Source organism: Asterias amurensis, chromosome 22, assembly GCF_032118995.1.
Source record: "Asterias amurensis chromosome 22, ASM3211899v1".
Lineage (NCBI taxonomy): Eukaryota > Metazoa > Echinodermata > Asteroidea > Forcipulatida > Asteriidae > Asterias > Asterias amurensis.
Window position 1 is genome coordinate 12,039,423 of NC_092669.1, and position 8,935 is coordinate 12,048,357.

General features: G+C 38.7%; 1 protein-coding gene across 2 annotated transcripts in view; it reads right to left on the reverse strand.

Moving 5' to 3' along the window:
- Nucleotides 1-7,264, reverse strand: part of LOC139953529 (tetraspanin-4-like) — a 41,472-nt gene extending 34,208 nt beyond the window's left edge. The window contains exons 1-2 of one of the 2 annotated variants that reach the window (XM_071952973.1): nucleotides 7,007-7,264; nucleotides 2,112-2,168 (exon numbers count right to left, since the gene is read on the reverse strand). The gene's annotated coding sequence lies outside the window, so the exon portion shown is untranslated. Of the gene's footprint in view, nucleotides 1-2,111; nucleotides 2,256-7,006 lie in introns of those variants that run through there. The other variant, XM_071952972.1, reaches the window with a different exon arrangement.
- Nucleotides 7,265-8,935: the final 1,671 nt, after the last annotated feature.

The window sequence follows — 8,935 nt, forward strand, 5'->3', positions numbered from 1 at the left end:
ATAGTCATTATATGGTGTTACCGCAAACCTTTCTATATCGTATTTCCACCATGCAAAGTTTCAAATCCTACTTGAACAAAATTATTATTTTGTTTTTTTAAATAACTTTACAGTATGCTTTATGCACAATTGCAGGTTGTGTATTTAATGCATTGTAAATTTAGTGTAAATGTACACGTGTACAGTACTAATTAAGAAAAGGAATGCCGCTGTGTTTCTGGCATGGCTGGCAACAGTGCACCACATCACCTTGTAAATCCTGACATTACACGGTGCCATAAATGGGTCTCCTAATTCAGGAGGGAGCTCAGACCTGTCGTTAAAGTACAGTAATGAGTGCTTTGAGACCGTCAGACGCCCGTCAGTGTCAGGCGTCATAAAGCGCCATATTTTTTTGCAAGAAACTAATTATGCATAATTATTCAATAAAAGTAGTCAAACTATTATTTTATGTACACTGTCAAATAACTGCAACAATCTCCACTCTGGGATATTGCAGGCTACTATTGCAGGCCTGTGCTTTGTTTTTAAAGGGGCAAGGGCACCCAGGCACAAGGGCACCAAGGCAATGTCCAGGGGCATGGGCGATCACCTCGATTTCTTCCCTGATAGTATCAGCTGAACTACTGGAGCGTTTCACGGGCACCAAAGCAATGACCAGGGGGGCATGGAGGCAATCGCCTTTGTTGCTTCCTTATAGTATCAGCTTCTACTGGAGCGTTTTAAGGGCACCAAGGCAATGACCAGGGGGCATGGGCGATCGCCTTCATTGTCTCCGTATCAGGCTTGGATGACACACACATTTTTAGGTGTACATTTAATGGTTAGTACAATGTAACAAAAGGGCTGAGATTGCATACAAATAAAACGCCCTGAAAATTGGAATTTTATAGTTTAGCTTTCTCTTCAAGGTCTAGCACCAAGCCCCCTGTGAATTTACAGGATGTTAATTTGTACAAGGTTTTAAGACCCTTTTTAACATCTGAAGGTAATTTCATCTGAAGGTCAAGTCATTTCAAAGTATTTTCATCTCTGAATGGAAATTTTGCCTCTTTCAAGAAAATCTGAAGGTGCACGGAAAGCACTGAAAGATCCTGAAAATAATCAGGAAGAATACTGAAAAATCACGAGCCATAATTTTGCGTCAGGGATAATAGTTGCGATATAACGTAACCCCCTTTACATGCCTTACCGACGGTGAGGAGGGTAACATTATTGCAACTACAGGGACAAAGATTTTTTTTGCAATTAAAATGAAGTTCTAAGAAGATTGAAGTTGAGTTTTCAATTCTTGAGTTTCCTTTGTTTGTGGATTTGTCAAATTTTCTCAATCGCTAATTTTTTTCTGTCCCCAAATTGTAAAAGAATAATAAATAACGGAAATAAGATTGTGGGATTAAGTTTCAGAACTTCCGCTTACTTTCAATAAAGCACTTGGATTAAAAATATATATTTAAACTTCACAAGTTATGCCCCTGCTCAAACACAGCCACCCGTACTAACAGCAGGTGGTGTTTTAATTTGTTCAAAGTAAGAAGTTTAAAATCTCATCATGCACACTCAAGTCAAAGTCCCTAATGTCATAAAGTCAACAATTTGAAACTGCAGCCTTCAAATTGTATCACTCAGTCAAAGTGAAGATTTATTATCACAATCATCAAAAATAATTGACTTATCCTTTCAGTTTCGCCATGATTGGAGCTTCATAAATTACTGTTCAGTGGGCGTAGGCCCCCCTGCTGTTTGAAATTTGATCAAAAACGTTTTGGGACTCCAGTCTTCAGCAGTTAATGGTGCGTTTGTTTGAACACAGTCACTCGCATGGCTAGAAACAGTCCATTAACAAACCCATGCTCTTGATTAAACAAAGCTGATAATACAATCAAAATATTTTCCTTCTGTCCCTCAGCGGGCCCTTGGAGGAATTCCTGGACGCCGGGCCTAGAGGCGACAGCTTTCCCCGGGCTAGCGGCGCCCTGGACGGTACAAACATTGACTGACACTGACAGCATGGCCGCACCACGTACCGCTGTGGGAGGTAACCAAACCACCACAGTAGCAAAAACACAAAATAAGTTTGCACATTATTTTCGTCTATATTCAATACTTACAGTTTCTACGTTGTCCTCACTTGAAGTCTATAGAACTTGGTCATTCAGTTACCATGGCTGTTGGGTAGAAAAAGTGTCGACTTTTAGGGGAAAATGAAACTTTAAAAACGACTGGTTCCGTGAGTGAAGTTTGTTGTTTTTCCCCGAAACCACTAACTTTTCAGGATGTATGGTATCTTGTACCATTCCGCTTGGTTAGTATCTGTCATTGATGCCAGAACCCGACTATACCGATTGTCGCATGTGAAAGAGGTGCGGTACTGTGTTCACTGAAGCGCAAACATTCTATGAACAATGCAATGCCTTTTGTTGTTGTTTCAGTGAACAATACAATGCCTTTTGTTGTTGTTTCAATTGTTGCTTTGTTTACTATGTAAATATTTCGCTAAGGGCTTGGCCATGGCCTAGAATAAACTTTCATTCATTATAGATGGTACAATTCCCACAAAATAATGATTCGAAAACGCAGTTTTAAATGTGGACACAAAGAACGATGTTCAGATGACTAATGGATTTGAAGTACAAAATTAAATATAAAATTTGTCATTATTTTTATTTTATGTTCTTTGATGTCTGCCACGTGAGACTTAATTTATCATGAATAGTATCATGTAATTAACAAGCAATAGAATAATCGTAATAATACTAAATAAAAAGAAAAAAAAAAGAAAAAAAAATCTTCTTCTTTTTTTAAATTCGGTAACAAAATCATGTTTCTATAAATGCAATTTCGATTATAAACGCCGACCACCCCAACAAATCGCATTCAATAATTAATTTTAACAGCAGGGTGGACCATGGAGGATTCCTCCATGGGTGGACAAATCAATAAAATGTTAATAATGGTATGACAGCCAGTGAATGGCGGTAAAAGCTTTGTTTATGAAAAATGGAACATGGTATTTTTCTTTCATCATTTTCCTGCAATTGATGACCAATTATTCAGCCCAACATCTCACACAGGTTTGTTGATATTTAATAATGCTGGGATTACACCAAGTGGGAATGGACTTTTACAGCACCTCAGCAAGTAGTATTTTAAGGGAAGCTTTCTACCATCATTATCTTCTAACTATGTTTAATATAAATCTGTGGACATTTTGTTTCGTACAAAAAGTATCCAAACCCTTCAGTTGTTTTTAAATAAAAGTGGTTTGAGTTTCAAGAACACCGCGTGCAGACAAATGATGTATTTAGTCACAGTTTTTTATATTTGTTATAAGCCGCATTTTATTTTGTAGCATAATCTTCCAAAATCCGTCTTAAAATATGAAAATATGTATCAAACAAATCCTCCCCCACAGGAGATCCCAACACAAACCTCAGGCCTAAATAATATATCTTTTATGAAATAAACACAATTTATCTCAAAAATAAATCAAGGTGTAGAAAAATGAAAAATCGAAATCTGTGATTCACCATATCCCGAAGCAAGTTGGCGCTCATGCCGAACCCGAACAACAAAAGTAGTCGAAAAATGTTCGAAATTTAAATTAAATTTCGTGCTACCAAAACCATCCATGAGTCATGAATTATATTCAATTTTTACTGGTCGTGGAACTCCTGTGTCACTGGACGTAAAAGGCCAAAATAATAAAAATGTGTTTAGCGTCCCCGCCCGCTTCCTTTTTAGAGGCCGCCTCCTTTTTTTATTTTATGAAAAATATATCTTTTTTTATGAAAAAAGGGGACACCTTTCAACGATCTCAAGCGAAAACAAAAAAAAAATTAATATTCTAGCCGATTGTCTTAACAAAAATGTATCGGGTGGCCATCAAAAAAAATGATTGGAAAAAAAATCCAACCTTCCTTTTTTTCCAAAAAGGCAGGACATCAAACATGTTTTTGTTTTGCCCTATAATGTTTGAGATTCTAGCCTTGGTGTGAACGCACTATCAAGGACATCAAAGGAACCTATCGCTTTACCGCGGACAATGGCGGAAACTATTCAACCATTGATTAAGAGTGGAGAAATTAATAACGCGTCATCAAGCATGCACAAAGGATATTTTTTAGCGCTTTGAAAGCGCCTGTTTTTGGCTCATTGTTGGGGTTATTGAAGATTTATGGACGTCAGGCGATATGCCATGGGGTATATCCATGGCTTGACTAATTAGATGGTTCTTTGAATTGGGGAGATCCAGAGTTTGTCTGTACTTTCATTAGAGAATTTATTTGAAAAAATATTGCATTGTCATCTAAAATTCAAAAAAATAATAAGTAGATAAAACAAAAATAACGATTGTTATGTAAAAATTGTTTTGCAATGATCATTATTCTACCTTTTGCAGAATCTAAAATAAAACAATGAGATAAATGAGCTCAAAACTAAAACAAAGAAGAAAATAGAATGAGCTGGAGTTGAAAACTGCTGATCAAGTAAAAAAAACATAATTAATGACCTGACGTTTCGACCCTAGTAGCTTTCGGTTGGTAAGTAGTTTGCTACAGCTAATTCTATTTTCTATAGAAAACAAAGGGTACAAAACATTTTTTCGTTTTTTTTTTCTCAGTTTCGGGGGGCGGTGTGTGGGGGGGGGGGGGTGGGGTTGCATGTCCCATTTTCGTGTATAAAGCCCGTGAGCTGACTTTTTATTTTATGATGGTGCGTAAAATAAAACAAAAGATAGTTAAAGACAGTGGACACCAAGACCAATCTTCTCCTTTGGTGTATCTCAACATATGCATAAAATAACAAACCTGTGAAAATTTGAGCTCAATTGGTCGTCGAAGTTGCGAGATAATAATGAAAGAAAAAACACCTTTGTCACACCATAGTTGTGTGCTTTCAGATGCTTGATTTCAAGACCTCAAATTCTAAACTTGAAGTCTCGAAATCAAATTCGTGGAAAATTACTTCTTTCTAGAAAACCACGTCACTTCGGAGGGAGCCGTTTCTCACAATGTTTTATACCATCAACCTCTCCCCATTACTTGTCACCAAGTAAGGTTTTGTGCTAATAATTACTTTGAGTAATTACCAATAGTGTCCACTGCCTTTAATGGCCTGACGTTTCGCGGAGTCTTTCTCAAAGAAAATAGAGGGGTGCAATTTTTACATTTTTCAGTTCAAGATGTATGGGGGCCGATGTTCGTGTATGGAAAGCGCGTAAGCTGACTTCAAATGATGATACGGCCACCCAGCCATAATCTAGCCGTAGACGATAGGCGGCGCCAATTCGGACTCGGTCACTGGCTCCCAATAAAACGGATGTGTAATTAAGATAGCGGCTAACCCTCCATGTTCAAATGATATGCAAGTTTTACCCACAACTGGACACTGGACATGAATAATTCATTATAACGCCCGGGCATGTTTATGAATAATTCATAACCATCACCTCTGCATCACCATCACCATCATGTCTGGTCAGTTATTATTTCTTGTCTTGACCGATAGGAGGGGAATCTCATATTTCGAGAATCAAATAATTGTTTTGGGAAGTCCGGTTGGATGAAAATTTCTGCTGAACATTATCCGCACATTTTTTTTTTCTATCCCGGTTGGAGGATCGAAACTGGAGATTCGCTCAAGCCCACTCGGGCGTCAAATACCCGTAAGAAAATAATTTTCCGAGAGGGCCGGTACGGGCTCTCCAAGATGCATAGATATCCCCTTCGATTAGAAGTAGGTACGTGAGTGGAATACGATGGACTGAAAGGGTGGGCATAGTAACGCATATTAAATTGGGCTCTGGTGTTTGGGCAATGGCTTGAGCCAAGACTAGCGTTTACTTGGTAACAAGCAAGGGATAGCTATTGATAGTAAAACACATTGTGAGAAACAGCTCCGTCAGAAGTAACAGTTTTTGAGAAAGATATAATTGCTCACTCCATTATTGAAAATAGGCATGAAGCCACGAATTTATGCAACAAGAGTGTTTTTCTTTCACCTTCGATGACCAAAATTAAATCCAAATTATCAACTTACCCCTTTCTCCCAAAATACGTTACTTCAGAAGGAGCCATTTCTCACAATATGCTAACCGCTCTCCATTGCTCATTAACTAACAACTATTTTTTTGTAATTTTGCCAATAGTGTCCGGTGCCTTTAAATGAAACACTGGCTTGTGAACTCATGTAAACCTAATAATTGATGACGTCGTCTCTTTAACCACAGAGAAACGACATTGCTCTTTGCTTTGCTTGAGCCACTATCCATCCACCCCAACCATGCATCCTTGAGCACTCGTAAAGTAATGATTGCTATGGGTTCACGATCGATGCCTCGTCTCGTACTCTCAAACCAGAGGGGGGGGGGGGGGGGGGCACCTAAATAAATTCCCGTCTCCGTAATTAGAGGAAACATAAATACAACTACAATTCTTGTTTCCTCTTTCCCGCTGCTTGTTGTTTCTCGGTTGATTAGTATTGACTGGGTGGGGGACGACCGTATTATTTTGGGCCCGTGGGGTTGGTTGATGGTAAGGGCGCATGTAAATAATACACTGTGCCACCCCCTAATTACCTCCGTCTCGAAACAAAAATGAGATTAGGGGTTTGAGGAGGTTGGCCCTTTTCTCCAAACAATTAAAGGACCACCCCCCCCCCCTTGATTCCTTAAAAGTTATGTGTTGTGACTTAAAATTATAAATACGACATGCGTTAACCTGTTTTTCTTATACTATTATAAGAAAAACACATGTTTTACCTGCCCAACAATGCCATGGATTGTCAATTTTGTTAGAAACAACAATGGCTAACGAATAATGATTCTTTTAGGTTTAACTCATTGAGACATTCCAAGTATGAAATATTTTAATTTTAACATTAAAATGTTAAAGCAAGATTATGTGTTTATACATAGCAATGTGTGCTTCAGGATCTGGACACCATTGGTAATTTACTCAAAGTAGTTGTTAGCATAACAACAAATAAAAATAATGATACTTACAAAGAATGGGTCGAAATGTTTTCAAAACTCACAAGAAAGTTGATCTCCACTGCTGTTTTTTGTACATCATTCACAATATCAAAATATCCACGTCGATGCTGCAAGAAATATGGTATCCTCTTTTTGCGTAACCACGCTCCCCGCATACACAGCTCGCGTTTAAGTCTCCTTTCACGAAACTCCTTTTTAACGGTCCCGATCACTTCAACATACCCACTTGCCTCCTAGGATCTTACCCCTTCAAATGATCATACTGTTATGTGGTTGGAGTCTATAACATTGTGTAATAGTCCTTCCCCTGCTGAGATGCGTGTGCAGCCGTTAAACTCCCGCGTTTTTCTGATTCAGAGCAGACGATAGCTACACGCAACAGCATGTGGGCTAGTCTTTTCTCGAGTAAATCGCAAACGAGTTGGTTAAATCATACTGTAAGAGGGCGCGCTAAAGCGATTTACAAGTGAGCGTAATACACTATGCACTATCCACTATCGACCACTCACGTCTTGGGTCAAGACTACATGCGGACTCATTACTTGATAAAATGAATCAGCGGGTTGTGACTCCAGTTTTGTAATCAGAGGCGTTTGCGAAAGCAAGGCATTATGCGGTTCCTGTTTTTTATTTTAAGCTACGACAAGACTACATCTCACTGTTGTACCATGGAGAGAAAATTAAAACATTGCTTAACAGAAACACGTTACTAGCTAAAGTTACGATAAGTTTACACTGTTGTGACTGATTCCCCCACTCAATTTTGCTTAGCAAAACAGATTCGGCGAACAGTATTTTCTGCTTATTATGCAGCTTTATGAAATTGGCCACCGGGTCTAAAGATCTGTACCCGTGAGTTCAACGGACCAAAAGCCTGAAATCAAACCAACGCAGTTTCGCAAAGACACACACGTCATGAACACACACACGTGGTGCAATTTAAAAGCATTTTTAGCGTCTTGACTCCTACAGTATTGTAACCGTTGACTTCTAGTTCTCCATATGGTGCGCAAAAGTCAATAACTATTGGGTCCCGTCTGGGTTATAAATTATTTAAGTCTCAGTGATAAATTGCACTCTTGCAAGTCCCATGTTTATAAATAGCTGTATTCTGAAAGCAGCTGCAGTAAAAAATTATTATGATGATCTTGAATGAGCTTATGGCCGCTAGTCTCAGATATTCATTTCTATGTTTTAAATTTCCAATCTGCAGTTTTAAATCAGCAGTTCCTTCATCTTGAGTTATGAAGCATTTAGATGAATGAATTCATTTTTGGTTCTCACAGAACACGGGGAAAGTAACTTGTAGACTAACTTGTATGTACAACAATATAATAATTATCTTTTGAGGGAGTGTTGGCTCCGAGAAGGGCCGGTTTGGTCTCGACGTTTCGACCGGTAAACTCTGCTCATCTTCATCAGAAAAAGTCATCAGTTAAGTAATATGATACAATGTTCAAAGGTGCCGTAACAGTGTGATGAATGATCGAAGTCCCCTGCTGTTCGAGTAGGGGAAATCTGGAGGGTCGAGATGAATGGCGCTCTTCCAGAAATAATTGCAACCATTCAAGCATGATTGCAGATGGTATTTCGTCTTCTCTGACACACGCTGAGTGCGCCGTCAAAGCCGGATCCGTCCGGACAAAGAAAAGTCATCTCTTGTGGAAACAAAAGATGAAGGTTTCCATAAAATAGTCATCGGTTTGCTGGCATGCTTTCTTTGTATCATCCACAAACCAACAGTACTCCATGGTAACTGATGGAGTGTTGCCATTGTTAACGCTTGGGTGACCTGCAAGGTCAAAACACAACCACAATGATAAGCTCTATATCTATAGCGTCCTTTTCGCTGTTTAATTATTGGTATGCATTTCATGCATTTTAAAGGCAGTGGACACTATTGGTAATTGTCAAAGACCAGTCTTCACAGTTAGTGTC